At 44.2% G+C, this 18,116-nt stretch overlaps 1 protein-coding gene across 1 annotated transcript in view; it reads right to left on the reverse strand.

Annotated features, from left to right (window-relative positions):
* Positions 1-18,116, reverse strand: part of Tafa4 (TAFA chemokine like family member 4) — a 210,925-nt gene that overhangs the window by 160,943 nt on the left and 31,866 nt on the right. Inside the window, exon 2 of the mRNA XM_041641324.1 lies at positions 1,993-2,125. The gene's annotated coding sequence lies outside the window, so the exon portion shown is untranslated. The remainder of the gene's footprint in view (positions 1-1,992; positions 2,126-18,116) is intronic.

Genomic DNA, 18,116 nt, shown 5'->3' on the forward strand with positions numbered 1-18,116 from the left:
CTCTGGATTCTCAACCCTAGAATAAGAGGAAAATGCCTTTGAAACAATTAGATCGGTGGCAGTTGTGCAGTTAACAGTTGGAACTTAAACTGCTCTGTACGAGAGAGAATATTCCACTGAAACTTGATCAAGGTGTTGCAGTTGGTAGAATCCTTGCCTAGCATACATAAAGCCCAGGGTTCGGTTTCCAGCATCATGTAAAACTAGGCTTGATGGTGCAACCCTGTTAGCCTAGCACTGGGGAAGTGAAGGCGCAAGGGTCTGAAGTCTTCTATCATCCTTAGCTAAATAGTAAGTCCAAGGCCATCCTGAGTTACAAAAGACACCGTCTCGACAACAACGAGAAGATCAAATGTGAAATTTGCATTCTCTTTGCTTCTCCTAAGGTTTACATAATTGATAAACCACAGCATCTCAAATCGGCATGAGGCCCACATAGTGGTTTCTTTGAAACCTTTCAAGCTGCTCCAGGGCTTAGCTCCCCTTTAGGCATGTGCTCTGAGGCAGAGGACAGGGACCCTGTGTTCTCATTTAGACCCTCTAAGGCAGTGAGGGGCCAAGCTTCTCTCCATGAAAAGAGTGCCGAGGACTTCTGAAGCAAATGACTAAACTTACCAGCTGACATTAAGTCAAAACTAGGAGCTCGGTTCCTGGAAGTTGGGAGTCTGGCATGGGTCTTTTGGTCATTGCTGGAGGCCTGAGAACCTCGGAGTCCTGGGTTCAATTCCCCACCACCCTTGGACCAGGAAAGGAAGGTCCTCAGCTAGAGGCCCAACCAGAAAATCAGTCCCTGGGATACTGGAAAGCATGTCCTTGGCCTTTGTTTTTGAGATCGCCATGTTATAATGCTGACCAGGAGCTTTCTTGGGCCCTAAAGGTTTGATGGGTGGAGTCTCCCAGCCCTGTCTCGGTCATAACTATTCTTCCAAAGAAATCACAGTCCCATTTTAGGGTTCACCTGAATAACTCAGTTGGGTGGAGGAAAAGCACATGCTGTCAAACTCCAGGTCAATTATCTAAGATCTTAATTACATCTGCAAAACCCTTTACCTTTGCCCTGTGCTTAGAACCTATTCAAAGAGGTGACCCCCGTTAACCATGGTACCTCCCACATTCAAGAGGGGGCTGTATCAACCTGGCTTCCCAAAGTCTGGATGCCAGGCTGCTCTGATCATCTGCCCAGCATCTCTGATCTAGCACATGTGTAACTGGTCCCCTGGGTTCACTGCCCTCTGCCTCACATTATCCTGAATGATTTCTATTTTCTTGTTGAATCCAAACAAGTCCCCCAAATGAGAAGACCCAGAAGAGACATTCCAAATCCTATGCCGGGGTCCCTCGGCCAGATCCTTACAGGAACCCATTCTAGATACCAGGTTCCTCTGCTCCTAAACAAGCATTTGCTAAACAACAGCTGTGAGTGCCAGGTATGGCCCCACAGGCCTCTCACCAGCACTGGGGAAGCAGAGGCAGACAGTTCATTCTCTGTGAGCTCAGGGCCAGCCTGGTCTACAGAGTGAGACACTCTTCCCATATCACCACCACCCCCCACCCAAAGATGCTGTGGTTCCATACAGAAATGCCAGGGCTGGACAGCGAGGTAGGCAGGAGAGATACTCAGACATAATTCTGTGCCTCTTCTTCACCCCCTGGAATGTGCCAGAGGATTTTGCACATTAAAATGACTTCATTTCAAAGACAGTGCTAAAATGAAAAGAATGACAGCTCTCCTGTTTTTTCCTTCAAGATAAGGTTTCTCTGTGTAATAGTCCTGACTGTCTGGGAACTTGTTCTGTAGACCAGGCTGGCCTCAAACTCAGAGACTGATCTTCCTGCCTCGGCTTCCTGAGTGCTAGCATTAAATGTGAGCACCACCACCACCACCCAGCTTGACAATTATCCAAATTTCTAAATGTATTTTTAAAGGCTTCCAGAAAACTTCATCAACTCTCGACTACTTGGTGGCTACTAAAACCAATTTAACTATTTTACCTTAGAGAGTTCACAAGGTATGGTTCCAGTCAAACACAGTTACTCCAGAATGTTCTGCAGAGTGGATGCAAATCCTTCGTAGCTGAGACCAACCATATCGGCAGCTCCCAAAAACTGCTTCAGCTTAGAAAACCTGTTTTTAAAAGACACAGAAAGAAGAAAAACAGGGATCAATTAGCATTAAATGTGTCTGGGAGTAAAATAGCACTTTCTACCATGACGTCTGCAGCAGATACACGAAAGAATAAACTCTTCCTCGTTGGTAATGTTAGCCAGGGGCATTGAGGACTCAATGCTAGTTCACACTATAGACAATTTTATGTTTGTTTTTGTAAGTAAGTAAGTGTATTGGTATTTCTGTAGATATATAAGCAGTTATGTGTTTCATGCATTGTGTGCACACATGTAAGCTGGTATATGTGCATGTGTAAATGCATATAAGTAGGCATGAATGCATGTAAGCACTCATGCATACATTTTCATGCATATGTGTAGTAGGTGTGTTGGAATGTATGTATATCTGTAGGAGAAGCCCAGGCCAAGGGGGCGTGTTCGCCTCGGACAAATGTTTATGTATAAATCTGGCAGGCGTGAGCCCCGTCGGTCCCTTTTGTACATCCGGTTTCATCGCTGAATCCCTGATGTTGTAAGCTATTTCTTCATTAAAGTTTACCATTTCATATTAAGCTAGCCTGGTTATTACGCCGCATCATATATCCACATGGATGTGTAGACAGAAGTTTCTGTCCCTCCTGTTCCCGAAGCCACTTACGAAATAACCACTCTGAGGCTTAATATCAATTCCATACTGTTTGGCCTATTAGCTCAAGCTTATTATTAACTAGCTCTTACAACTTAAATTAACCCATAATTCTTATCTATGCTCAGCTACATGGCTTGGTACTTTTCTCAGTGCAGCATTCTCATCTTGCTTTCTCTCTGTATCTGGGTGGCGACTGCAGACAGAGCCTTTCCTCTTTCTAGAATTCTCCTAGTCTGGTTGCCGTGCTTATAGTTCTGCCTGGCTACTGGAAAATCAGCATTTTATTAAACCAATATGAGTAGCAAATCTTTACAGGGCACAAGAGCATTGTCCCACAGAACTTCCCCCTTTCTTTTCAAAACAAGAACTCTGAATCTCATCTCCTTTGTTTGGCTTTTTTCCTGACCATTGTCCATAACGACTTGTAACCAACGCTCTAAACAAAGACAAACATCCAAAATCCACTTTTTTAAATGTGGGAATAGTTTTCTAGGTACCAAGCTTTGTGGGAGCTGCATGCAAGTGGGGCTGGGGGCAAGATGCAGGACCGCCAGAAGCACAGGAAGCTACGTGGCACCGTGGGAAGACTTGTGGGTGCTTCATGGGCTGGCAGCAAGGACGGGAGCAGCAGGAGAGGAAGCTAAGCCAGACTGGATGGCTGCTAGGGTGCTAGCACTTCTCCCAAACCGAGGTGGCTAGGTTTGGGTTTTAATTACCAATCCCAGCTCTGGCTTGGGCTGGTGTCTAAAATGCCTCAGGAAAACAGATTTTTGGAAATTCATGCCCTATGTTGGGTGCAAAGGAGGCATGATTAATACAATTTCAGGGACAGATATTGGGGTTCAACCTGAAGATCGAAAAAGCAAAACAACCAGTCACTGGCTCTTACCTCTACCTCAGTCTGAAATGGCGAACCTGCCTCTAGGAATCTCAGAATAAGACTAAGACTGAGAGCTGCCTCCTTCCATTTTATAATCCTCTCTAGTTCTGGTATTGAAGGTACGCACCACTGGGATTAAAGGCCCCACCACCTGGTTTCTAAGGTAACTATTATGACTATGGGGATTAAAGGTGTGTGTTACCACTGCCTGGTCTGTAAGGCTGACTAATGGGGCTGTTTTGCTTTCTGATCTTCAGGCAAGCTTTATTTATTAAAATACAAATGAAATACCACTACATGGATACAGAGGACAACCTCAGGTGTTGTTCCTTGGGTGTCATCTTTTTTGTTTTTTAGACAAGGTCTCTCACTGGCCTGGAAGCCCCTGAGTAGGTAAGACTTGCTGGCCAGAAAACCCCAAGAACACATCTCTCTCCACCTCCACAAAGCTAGGATTACAAGCACCATGTTAACCACATTTATTCGTGAGGTGAGAGGAATGAGACAGGGTTTCTCTGGGTAGCCTTGTCTGTACTGGAATTTGCTCTCTAGACCAGGCTGACCTCGAACTTACAAAGATGCGCCTGACTCTGCCTCCTGAGTGCAGGGATTAAAAGTGTGTGCCACCATCACCCAGAAAATCTTTTTTTTATTTTTGTAGAATGGGTTCCAGGGATCCATTTCAAGTCCTTCTAGGTCAGTTGAGCAATCCCCCTAGCCCTACACAATGCAGATTTAAAACAGAAATTGTTTTCAGCAAGACAGCAATTCAATGTTTGACAGAGGGACCCAAATCATTTAAGATACACGGTTTCACAGTCCTCATCTCACTGACCATGGAACGAAAAGGAAGTTTGAGACAATCAGTCCTGAAGGGTATACAGTCTACTAAGGCTCACAGAACAGGTCAGTCTTTCTAAAGATCTGAATCCCTAGATCTGGATGACTGACACCTGGGATAACACTAGACTATCTTCAAGGCTCCTTTTTGAAAAATGTTAATGGGACACATGCAGGAAAGATCTTTTCAACATAACTCTTTGTACCAAATATAAAGAATTCAAGTAAGTCCGTAGTTGGCATTCAAATGCACCAGAGCTTTTCCAAGTAATGGAACCAAGGGAGAGAGGGAGAGAGAGAGAGAGAGAGAGAGAGAGAGAGAGAGAGAGAGAGGAGGAGAGGAGAGGAGAGGAGAGGAGAGGAGAGGAGAGGAGAGGAGAGAGAGCTGAATGATCTAAGCACCAGAAAAAGCCCAGTGGTCAGTGCTTTGCGAGCATACATGAAGCCCTGGGTTTAGTCTCCATCACTACATAAAATAAAAAGGACAACCCTAACCCAAAGCATCTGAAAAACAAAATAGACCCTAGAATGTACATTCAGCCTTGTACATAGCTGCGGGAAATATACCCCTCCCCAAGGAACAGAGAAAAACAGTCACCTGCACTAAAATACTGGCAAACCAAATCCAAGAACACATTAGAAAAATTATCCATTATGATCAAGTAGGCTTCATCCCAGAGATGCAGGGCTGGTTCAACATACGAAAATCTATCAATGTAATCCATCATATAAATAAACTGAAAGAAAAAAACCATATGATCATTTCATTAGATGCTGAAAAAGCATTTGACAAATTCAACATCCCTTTATAATAAAAGTCTTGGAGAGATTAGGGATACAAGGGTCATACCTAAATATAATAAAAGCTATATACAGCAAGCCGACAGCTAACATCAAATTAAACGGAGAGAAACTCAAAGCCACCCCACTAAACTCAGGAACACAACAAAGTTGTCCACTCTCTCCATACCTCTTCAATATAGTGCTTGAAGTTCTAGCAATAGCAATAAGACAACATAAAGGGATCAAGGGGATTTGAATTGGAAAGGAAGAAGTTAAACTTTCGTTATTTGCAGATGATATGATAGTGTACATAAGCGACCCCCAAAACTCCACCAAAGAACTTTTACAGCTGATAAACACCTTTAATAATGTGGCAGGATACAAGATCAACTCCAAAAAATCAGTCGCCCTCTTATACACAAAGGATATGGAAGCAGAGAGGGAAATCAGAGAAGCTTCACTTTTCACGATAGCCACAAACAGCATAAAATATCTTGGGGTAACTCTAACTAAGGAAGTGAAAGATCTATTTGACAAGAACTTTAAGGCATTGAAGAAAGAAATTGAAGAGGATACCAGAAAATGGAAGGACCTCCCTTGTTCTTGGATTGGGAGGATCAACATAGTAAAAATGGCAATTCTACCAAAGGCAATTTATAGATTCAATGCAATCCCCATCAAGGTCCCATCAAAATTCTTCACAGATCTTGAGAGGACAATAATCAACTTTATATGGAAAAACAAAAAACCCAGGATAGCCAAAACAATCTTATACAATAAAGGATTGTCTGGAGGCATTACCATCCCTGACTTCAAACTCTATTACAGAGCTACAGTATTGAAACAGCTTGGTATTGGCATAAAAACAGAGAAGTCGACCAATGGAATAGTATAGAAGACCCAAATTTTAACCCACAAACCTATGATCACCTCATTTTCGATAAAGGAGCTAAAAGTATACAATGGAAGAAAGAAAGCATCTTCAACAAATGGTGCTGGCACAACTGGATGTCAACCTGTAGAAGAATGAAAATAGACCCATATCTATCACCATGCACAAAACTCAAGTCCAAATGGATTAAAGACCTCAATATCAGTCCGAACACACTGAACCTGATAGAAGAGAAAGTGGGAAGTACCCTACAACAGATGGGCACAGGAGATCGCTTCCTATGTATAACCCCAGTAGCACAGACATTAAGGGCAACATAGAATAAATGGGACCTACTAAAACTGAGAAGCTTCTGTAAAGCAAAGGACACTGTCACTAAGACAAAAAGGCAACCTACTGACTGGGAGAAAATCTTCACCAACCCCGCAACAGACAAAGGTCTGATCTCCAAAATATATAGAGAACTCAAGAAACTAGACTTTAAAATGCTAATTAACCCAATTAAAAAATGGGGCACTGAACTGAACAGAGAATTCTCAACAGAAGAAGTTCAAATGGCCAAAAGACACTTAAGGTCATGCTCAACCTCCTTAGCAATCAGGGAAATGCAAATCAAAACAACTTTGAGATATCATCTTACACCTGTCAGAATGGCTAAAGTCAAAAACACCAATGATAGCCTTTGCTGGAGAGGCTGTGGAGGAAGGAGTACCCTCATCCATTGCTGATGGGAATGCAATCTTGTGCAACCACTTTGGAAATCAGTGTTTCGGTTTCTCAGGAAATTCGTGATCAACCTACCCCTGAACCCAGCAATACCACTCTTGGGAATATACCCAAGAGATGCCCTATCATATGACAAAAGCATTTGTTCAACTATGTTCATAGCAGTATTATTTGTAATAGCCAGAACCTGGAAACAACCTAGATGCCCTTCAATGGAAGAATGGATGAAGAAAGTGTTGAATATATACACATTAGAGTACTATGCAGCTGTAAAAAACAATGACTTCTTGAATTTTGCATGCAAATGGATAGAAATAGAAAACACAATCCTGAGTGAGGTAACCCAGACCCAAAAAGATGAACATGGGATGTACTCACTCATAATTGGTTTCTAGCCATAAATAAGGGACACGGAGTCTACAATTGGTGACCCTAAAGAAGCTAAATAAGAAAGTGAACCCAAGGAAAAACATATAGTTATCCTCTTGGCTATGGGAAGTAGACAAAATTGCCGGGGAGTAAATTGGGATCTTGGGGGTGGGGTGGGATGAGGGTAAGGGGAGATGGGGAGAGAAAAGGGAGAAGGGGAGGATGGGGGGAACTTGGGGAAACAGGATGATTGGGATAAAGGAAGGTTGGATAGGGGAGTACGGAAGCACAATTCTTAGTTAAGGGAGCCACCTTAGTGTTGGCAAGAGACTTGAACCTAGAGTGGCTCCCAGGAGCTCAAGGCGATGTCCCCAGTTAGTCCCTTGAGCAGCTGAGGATAGGGAACCTGAAATGACCCTATCCTATAGCAATACTCACGAATATCTTGCATATCACCATAGAACCTTCATCTGGTGATGGATGGAGATAGAGACAGAGACCCACACTGGAGCACTGGACTGAGCTCCCAAGGTCCCAATGAGGAGCAGAAGGAGGGAGAAGATGAGCAAGGAAGTCAGGACCACGAGGGGTGCACCCACCCACTGAGACAGTTTGGCTGATCTATTGGGAGCTCACCAAGGCCAGCTGGACTGTGACTGAAAAAGCATGGGATAAAACCGGACTCTCTGAACATGGCGAACAATGAGGGCTGATGAGACGCCAAGGACAATGGCACGGGGTTTTGATCCTACTTCATGTTCTGGTTTTGTGGGAGCCTAGCCAGTTTGGATGTTCACCTTCCTAGACATGGATGGAGGGGGGAGGACCTTGTACTTTCCACAGGGCAGGGAACCCTGACTGCTCTTTGGACTGGAGAGGGAGGGGGAGAGGAGTGGGGGGAGGGGGAGAAGGGTGGGAGGAAGGGGAGGGAAATGGGAGGCTGGGAGGAGGCAGAAACTTTTTTTTCCTTTTCTCAAAAAAAAAAAAAACTAATTGTTAGGGTCCACAATAAATATAGTATTGCAAATATCAAAATGGTTTTTGAAATGCTGTCTCACTACTTTGGGATCCTCATGAATCTATTACAAATGCACTGGTAGGCCTAAGGGAGATTGTTTTTCTTCTTTAGATAATTCAAAGGTAGTTCCCCAGTTTGATGAGAGAGACTTTCAGGTGATGAACTTCAAGGCCAACCCCTTTGAGGGTCGTGGGAAACAAAGACTGTGCCAGGAACAAGCCACTCTACGAAAGGAAAATGGCTTTGAGTGCTGCGTCGATATGAATTCCTTGGGAAACTCATGTCCCAGGTCCTGCAACTTTATGAAGCATCTTTGTTGTCATGTCCACCCAAGGGCATGACATGACCTTCTGCTATTGGGAAATAATGCATCACATAAGCCATCAGAGCCAATCCTTCACATACTGGAAACAAAGGTGACCTTTCCTGGCTAATATTTATCTTGTTTTCTTCACACAGAATGAACCACTGAGTAATCTGTTTTCAAAATTCAAAAAAAATAAAAATGTACGGTCGGTGAAGAGACTCACATTAGCATAGTTCACATGCCAGACAAGGTACCTGGAGTTCAATTTTACACAAGGCGACTGACTCATCAGGTCAGATTGCATGGCACAGCCCCCAAGCATCCACTAGGGGGCACGCCAACTGCGACACCCTTGTTTTTGTAATGCAGGCTGGGCTCAGAGGCAGGATTGAGCCAAGGATCACCTTTAACTTCTGATCCTCCTGCCTCCACACCCCCAGCAGATACAAACAAGTCAGTTTTATGTGGTCCTAGAGACCAAATCCAGAGCTTCAGCTCTTGCTAAGTAAACACTCCACTAAATGAGCTACCCCACCCTTCAGTAGGCACCACCATTGCCATCAGTCAGCTTCAAAACTCACTTATTTTTAAAGAGTTTTCAGAATTGTCAGTAATGAAAGACACTGCCCACATTGAGGTTATGATGTTTTAAAATGTTTTACGGTGCCTGGTCACTCTCAGAGAACTGAAAAGACAGAGACAGCATTTGGATGCTGGGCTGTGCTTTTCATCTCTCACCTGACATGGCGGCATTCGACAGAGACAGGCGTTTCTTTTCTTTTTTTTTTTTTTTCCATAAGAGAGGAGAATGTCTATTCATGTTTCCCAATACTGGGAAACTTTGAGGTTTCCAGGCCAAGGAGACTATTCTTCAGATATTTAATTTATTTCCGTGTTACACAGCAAAGAATGCTGCCTACCCTTGATTTCTTATCAAGGAAATAGAGAGGCTCAGCCTCTCTGTTCTCTTGATCTACCTGCCTTCCCTGTTAGCGGGGTGAGCTCCCAGGGGAATGAGTCTCTTGTGCAGCACCGCCTCCAGCACACACACCAATCTCTACCCCAGCCTGAGGTTTTTTTCATTCTGAAAAACCTATGCTGCTGACACGTAGCCATTCCTGTTTCAGATGGGCAGGCAGAGTGGCCTGACACCTGGATCTGTTCTGAAAAACACCCAGACACTCAGGGGTTGGGGCATTTGGCTTTTCTTAAGAAAATTATCTAGACCGTAAAGACCAACACTCGCCCACCCAAAGAAAGAGTAAGAATTATTCTGAGTAAAGAGGAAGATGTGTTATACACTGGATATCGAGCAAGGAAAATGGATTCCTCATCATTCCCAGGATGAGCTATGAGCAACCAAACAGACACAAGGGCACTACTTGGAAAATATTAAAATCTGAACAGAGGATGTAATGTTGAATAGACATTCTAGCTCCTTATTTTGATTATATTGCGGTTTTTAAAATGTCTTTCCTATTGAAAAATATACTCAGAAATATTAAAGAATAAAGGGATAAATATCTCCAACTCATTCATTCAAATGGATCCATGGAAAAGAAAGAAATAAAAGACAAAAAGGTGGATACATGCAGGAGGGGGGAGGGGAGATCTGAGAGAAGATGAGAAGGGAGGAATGAATGAATGGGTGAATGAATGAATGAATGAATGAATGGTGAGTACAAAGCAATGGGAAAAGGTGGCGGTGGGTGGGAGGAGCGTACATGGGAATGCTTTGAACTATTTGTTCAATCGCCTATTGTCAGAAACATCAAAATAAGCTTCACAGTGGAAAGGCTGCCACTTCTCAGATATGTTAAAGAGGATTGACACCATCGTCTTCCCAAGCCAGAAGAGTTCATAGCTTGAACACTGCGCTTGATCCTCCAAATCCCAAAGGAGACCTGCCTGTTTTATTATTTAAAACTCTTACTGGGCCAAGGCAAAGAAAGGCCCAGGGCAAAGGCACCTGCTGCCAAGCCTGATAACCTGAGTTTGAAACATGGAACACACACGGAGGAAAAAGAGAACTGGATTTTCCTCTGTGGTACATGAATACATGCATACATACATACATACATACCCCACACATACACAATATGTAGATATATATGTAAATATAGAGAGAGAGATATGAACTCCAGGCCAGCCTGGGTTATGTAGATATGGATAGAGATAGAGATAGAGATGATAGAGAATGTGTGGGCATCAATCAATCAATCAATAGAACAACAGAATAGCACTTGATGAAATAAATAGCTTATACAGATAGAAATAGTGAAATATCTATGTCCATAGTACCAGTACTGAAGCAATGGAGACAGGAGGATCGTGAGCTCAAGGACAGCCTCACCACACAGTGAACTCCAGGGTCAGCCTGGGCTACATGGCAGTTTATCTCTCCCATTCATGACACAGAAACTACTATAGACCAAATACCCACATGTTGCATTAAGCATTTTAAAGTATTAAACCCCACTGGATATATTGGTGTGCATCTTATTCCAGCCACCTGGCAGGATAAGACTGGAGGATCCAAGATTCCGGGCAAGCTTGGACTATATAAGACTCTATTAAAACAGAATTAGAATGGACTTGGGGCCAATTTAGTGGTAGATTCTTTTCTTAGCATGAATAAGGCCCTTCATTCAATCCTCTGTACCGTGAAACAAACGAATGAATGGATAAGCATTCATTTAAAATTTGGGCTTTTTTCTAACCCCTTATGGCCTGGACTGGACCGGAAACTTGTCCAATGTCACTCAGCTAGGAAGCACATGATCTAAGATTCCCATCTTAGCCACCAGGAACCAAAATACCAAATGTCCGAAATCTACTAGATTTCTCATTATTAAATTACTAATACATTCCCAAAGCATGTACAGCTCTTTCCATGAATTTAAAGTACACTGAAAATCAAGCCGGTTTTCCTCTGCATCTGAAGACACAGACCTACAACCTCTGGGACACGGCGGTCTGCTGAGACAGAATGACTTCATCAGCAGACCCTGGATTGGCTCTACACATTCGTTCTGTCTTTTCTTAAAAAGTTATTGGAAGACAGTGGGTCAGGTGAAACGCAACAAATTCACTAAGAGGTAGCTAGTCCCACATTCCAAGTGAAGGTGAAATCTGTAAGAAGGTTGTGAGGGTCTGAGCCACCGTTTTATCAAAGGTGTGAAAGCAGCTGCATCTCTGATCAGAACTCTAGGACATTTCAGGGGAAACACACCAGAGCTGAGTGGCATGTATGAAGACCATATTACTTCTGCTGGCTTCTGTGAAGGAATCCAATACCCAAACAAAGCATAAATAAATAAGGGAACAGAAAGATTATTTTTTCCTATGCACACATTTATAATTATTACCTGACACAGTCCCATTGAGACGCACTTTTGCAAGCATCTAGCAAGGCAGAATCTGGCTTAGTTACAAGTAAACAGTCCGAGTTGCCTCTCCTGCTGGCCACTGGTGGGGAAGGTCTCCAAGGGCCTCTTGCATCAGCACCAGAGTGGTGAGGACACAGTCGTTAGCTGTTTACAGATTCACCACCAGATCCACTCCGACCTCCAGGGCTAGTATCTACTGGGATAGCTGGGCGGCTTCTATTCACAGCCCTTGGGTACCAGGTGCAAGGCAGAACAGTGCTAGCTGCCATGGTTAAGATGTTGCAGAGTCTCCAAGCGTGCTAAATCATTTTTCCGCACTCGTTCCCACTCAAGACAGAGGGTGATGGAGGTGGAAAAGGAGTTCACAAATACACAACCTCATTTGGGGGGCCCAAAGAGGTCTTATGAGTGGAAGTGGAGAGGAAAAGGCAGTCCTGTGGTGCCCGCCTCACCAACAACTACCAGAGACTCTGGAAGAGAACCTACCTACACAGAAGGACACGCCAGGTCTCCAGTCAAAAATAGGAAGAATGTTTCCAGTTCCAATTGTGTACAAAAGAAAAGAACTACATTACGTGTCTTTGCTCATTTGCAGCCAGCTTTTCCATGTTAGAATACACGGCCAATGGTACCTTTCTCTGGCAAATTAATTCTGAAAGAAGACAAGGATTAATAAAGTCCTTAGGCTAAAGCAAGTGCTGAGGAAGGATACAGGCGACGGGTGTGTTTTTACCGATGTATCGCGAGCGGTATCACATGGCTGACTCCTCCACCAAGCTCTCATTTATGACCACCGCATGGTGCAGGGAATGACTTCCCTATTAGAGTGCGGGCATCAGCTACATTAGAGTAGCCTACTCTTCTGCCAATGTGTGGTAGATGCATGCCACAAATTGTCTTTTTATGGCTTCCTTCAGAACATCAATGAAGAATTTACTACTGATCATTTTACAACATGCTAAAGTACATTGTAAATGAGCCATTAAAGACAATAACTGTGTCTATTAAAAATTAAAGAATTTTATAAATGGCATTTTAATTTCACATCTTATCGATACCTTCTGTTCTGAATGATGGGGTAGAGTTCTCGAAGAAGGCTCTAATTGGCGCTGAATTAAATTAATTAAATATACATGTCCTGCCCCTGTATGGCTTGCACTCTAATTTTATTAAGACCTGAGAAATTCCTTCTAACTACAGCGTCCTCATCTCCACGAAGTGACATCCCTTTCTAAGGCAGACAACACCAAACCCTTCATTTTCTTCATTGAGAAAACACCATTCGGGCTTCAGGTGACCACGAAGTGCACACAGCAGTCACTGCAAGCAACGGCACTGCGGTGGGGCCAAAACACATGGAATGGGGAAATCAGCAGGGTTACATGAAAAAAAAGGCACTCACGAAATCCAATGTCACCCGGCATAGCTGCCCGGCTCATCATCCAAGCGAAATAGCCAGGTCTGGGGCTGAGCAAATATGACCGGTAATGGCCATTTAGCCATAAATCTCTCAAGGCCCAATTATCCTCGCTGCAGAGGCTTGATTCCTTTTAATTAGACTAGTCTGTAATTGGACATGTTCCTCTCCTCTCTCGTTTTTCAAATAGTCAAAATAGAGTGACAAGGGTTTTAGCCACCATCATCAAAAATCAGCACAGCATATTTAGGGGTCGGGCATAGGCCACCAAGCTCTGCACTTAATCCAAACACTGCTTGATATGGTAGGACCTAACCTCGGTGTCAGGAAGATGCTCAACACAGAAGGGAGCCGCGCGTGACACCTTCGACAGAACTCCTGCCGCTTTCTGAGGGTGGAGGGCAGACTGTTAGCAAAACTAACAAGTGACCCTCTGGGACAGAATGATGTGTTCGTGCCCTCCCACGCCGCAGTCTCCAGGAAAGCGGTCACACATATCACAGGGTAGCCCTTGCAAATAAATAAATAAATAAACAAACAGCCATTTGACTACGAGGCTTCTCCAAACTCCTGTCAATTGATAGAACTTGTCTAAGAGTCCGGTCAAGTGCTCTCCAGGCTTAGCAGCTGATACACAGAGAATCACTTAGGGCTAGCACAGTGTGATTCAGCTTGAAAGACATGGCCGTCTTGGACAAACCCTACCACTGAATTCAGCCACAGTGGCATGGCACAGCAAGACAAAGCCCATGGCAGACAAAATTGGCTGCTTTAATCCACAGTGGGATAAACGCTCCTTAAAGGCTTAGTCTAAACCTCGATTCAAGTCCCAACTTTAAAATGATCTTTTGTTAGACAAGAGAGCCCTCTTGTGGACAAAGAAAGAAAGTCTAATTGCCTGCTATTGTTAACCGTCAATCCATACGTTTATTATAATGCACTTTAATGTTTAATAAATCCACATTTGCAAAACAGAGTACAAATCATCCTTAAATATACGATGTAACTGAAATAACACTATCACAGCAAATAGACTCGCCATTTTGAATTTCAATCAATAAATAACGGTTTACAAATGAAGTGGCAATTAGTTCTGCGGATTCCTACCCATGCTAAGCGTGGTGTCACGTGATGCCGTATTTTCTGCTTCTCCATGGTCCCTTTAAAACACAATCCCAGCGACAGTCTGTCGAGGCTGCTAAGAGATTTAAAGATACTCCAAATACCAATATGTACTGACAGTGGACTTGATTCACATACTGTGCAAGGACATGCTTGGGAGATTAGGAACAAAACTGATCCCGTCTCCCCAGAAACGACCATTAACTGGAGACCACACACTTGCATGGAGCAACTAAAGGAATAGCGGTGACAATGGTGGTGTCTTCAGGGTTAATGAAAAGTAAGACTTGAACCCTAGAAAGATCCACAAGGCCCTCAGAGATTCAGGAAAGAGGACAAAAAGAAAGATGGGGAAGAGCCAGAGAGGCTTGGGGCTTATTTACTGGTTGGTCACTTTGAAGGGGAATGATGTCTTGATTCTGGTTTGAACTGGAGTAGAGAAAGGGTACAAGGTGGCAAAACGTGTGGGGCAGGCTGCATTGAGGTCACACGGTCCTCTGCATCTTGTTCATGCAGTCAACAGGCCACTTCTCCACGAGTCCCTCAGCAAGTGTGTTTGAGTGGCTCTTTTGATGAGAGCTCATGCCCTGTGCAGAGGAGAGACTCGGTCCTGGGAGTATTGCAGCTTGTGTCCCATTCCCAGGAGACAGGCACCCTGGGAAATAAGCTGAGCAAGGTCACTCTGAGCTGGGAGGAAAAATATATAGGGGGATGTGTGGTGGGACTGGGCATGGGTAGAGAGTGGCTGCCAGGACTTGGCACTTCAGGATGGTCTGGCTTCTCTAAGAAGGTACCTCAGCATCACGATGGACATGTGACCAAAGGAGAAAGACAAAACAGGAGGCAGCCAGAGAAGGGTGGGGAAAAGGCACAGAAGAAGACACATCAGAGTGTCCATGGGAAAGATACATAGGCGCTCAGGTAGCCCAGGCTAGTCTCAAAACCACTATGTAGCCAAAGATGACCCTGGACTCCCGATCCTCCTGTCTCCACCTCTTGAGTGTGTGGCTTACAGACATGCCACCACATCCAGTCTGTGTGATGCTGAGGGTCGAACCCAGGGCTCTGTGGACTGGAGACAACCACTCCTATCAACTAAGCCACAGTTTCATTCTAAGTGTGACTTGGGAGTAGGAAGTAGAAGAGAAACAAAAAGTGGCTTAGCTTCTCACCAGAGCGTTATGACTGATGGATAGAGACAGAAACCCCACACATGGAGAACAGAGTCAGAAGCTGAGAGTTATTGAAGCAGTCCAGGGGAGGAATAGTGACAGCATGGATCAGGGTGGTGACCGCAACGCTAAAGAAAAGCTGAAGCTGTCAGTGGCACAGACCCTGGCCCAAGGATGGCTTACCAAACATGTCTGAGGGAAAGCACACTCATGGGTGACTGAGTCAGAGAACTTCTGAGTGAGACCGTGCTGCTTCGTATGTGGGATGGAGTTTGTGGGCCCTCAAGGGAGTACATGCTTGGGTGGATGGAGAGGCAGGACCTCACCATTGGTTTGACCAACCCCCGCTTCTTTGTCCCCCAACCCTTATGTACTCCCGCTAGGGCCACAGTCTGTCTCACGGTATACCAGAAGACCTACCTATGACCTCAAGACGTGAACCCCACTATCCAGCTGATTTTTAAGTACATATTAAGATCTCAACAGAATAAAAAGGGGGGGAATTTGACCAGCTGTCTGAAAAGAGGGTACCAGTAAAGCCAGGTCTCCATGCTGGGGGAAGCAGGAGTCTGCTTACATGCCTGCTAGATACTTCTCTCTTTCAAAGCGGGGCAAACTAATCAGCTACCCATACGGCTGCAGCCCTGGCTCAGGGGGCCAGAAATACTGGCTCTTATCTTATGCATATTTGCTATCACATAGTGGAATATTTTTCTCCCTTCTCTTTTGCCACAGGAAGCTCAGAGCCAGTTTTATAGTCCGTGAGCAAATGGGACCTTTAGTAGTGCACCTTCTGATTGGCTCTCCTTTCTCTCCCTTTCTCCTTTCACCTGAACATTTTCTTGCATCTGCTTTGATGGAGACAGATATATAACTTCATCAGCAAGACACTACATGCATTCATTGATTCACGTTCAGCTTGCAGTGATCAAATTCCTCCACTGACGCCCCTTGTTTCCACCCACCCCACAAGACAAAAATGTTCACTATGGCATGGCTATGAGGAGAGAAATAACAAAGTAAAACCTGCTGCAGAAGCTATGCTGCACTGGCCATACAAGGCACGGGTTCTCCTGGGATACAGGGATAATGTCCTGGAAGACACCAAGACTGTAAGGGCTGGGACAAAGGACCAGGAGGCTTTGAAGGAAGGTAAACAATGACCTAAGGAAGAAAGCCTGGAGCTTGTGGTCTAGAGAGCAAGAGGAGGACACAATGAGCAGGGGACAGGGTGGACAGAGACCCCAAGGACACACATTTTGATAGCCTCTACAGAGATCAATCTTGGCAAGCAGTAATCAATAACCAATCACTTTTCGCAAGACCAAGATCAGCATGCTATGCGTGATTCAGAAAAAGGTTCATGGGCCCTAGGAAACACTGGGAAGTCCTAGTGGGTGTATCACATGTTATTTAAGAAGAGAAGGGAATCGAAGAATCCGGCATTGTGATAATGGAGTCGCGGGTATAAGGGTCACACGCTTGTACCTTGTGGCATTGCCTCAGAACAACACTAAAAAGTGTTGGATTTTTGCTGTTGTGTTTGTTTTCTTGACATCCCTATTCAACAGAGGAGAAGAAAATGAAATCCACCTATTCAGGCAAAGACCCCAAACAAGAAGCAATAGACTGGGATTTTAATCTAGGCTGGAGTTCTCCATATGGAAAGTAGAAAAGAGGGAAGGAGAAAGAACAGGAAATACTGAGCCAAGACTTTGGGAGTCAGATGTGTGGACCACATCAGATGCCCACCTTTGAACCCCTGGCTTCTAGTGGAACCTCTGAAAAAGATGGAATTCTTGCAACATCTGGCCACAATGATGGAGGAAGACACTCAGGCTCCTCTAGGTTTACATATGTTGCGTTTATAAACAGGTGAAGAACCCACTGAACACTCCCGAGACAGTGAGGCCCCCTGGAGCTCTCAGTGGAAAAGGCCCGTGGCATTCTCAGGGACCCTCTTAAGCCCTGCCTAGGGTCTGGCACGTAAGATCCAAAAACCTGGGGCCCATTCCTCTTATTCTCCATCTCAAAATAAAACAGCTCACATTCTCACAACCAGAACCACAGTCTTAAGCAACATCTATGGTGATTCCACACAGTCACATAGAGATTTGCCAATCAAAGCAGCATTTAGGTCCCGGAGCAGTGGCTCCCACAACCCCTTTGGGATCAAATAAACCTTTCGCAGGGATGTTCTAAAACCATTGGAAAACACAGGAATTTACATTACAATTCATAGCAGTAGCGAAATTACAGCTAAGGCATCTTACTGGGCCCTCAACAAATATTTATGGAAGCAGCAACTAAATTAATGAATTTAATGACATACTTAACCATGATTTACATGTTCTTTCCTAAAAATTCTGCTTTACCAATCACGGGTTCTGCCAATCACAGGCTCTGCCATGTGGCCAAATTTTTAATTGGAGATATGTTGTAATAG

Source organism: Microtus oregoni, unplaced genomic scaffold (assembly GCF_018167655.1).
Source record: "Microtus oregoni isolate MIOR12 unplaced genomic scaffold, Mior012 000002F_ref0000024, whole genome shotgun sequence".
NCBI lineage: Eukaryota > Metazoa > Chordata > Mammalia > Rodentia > Cricetidae > Microtus > Microtus oregoni.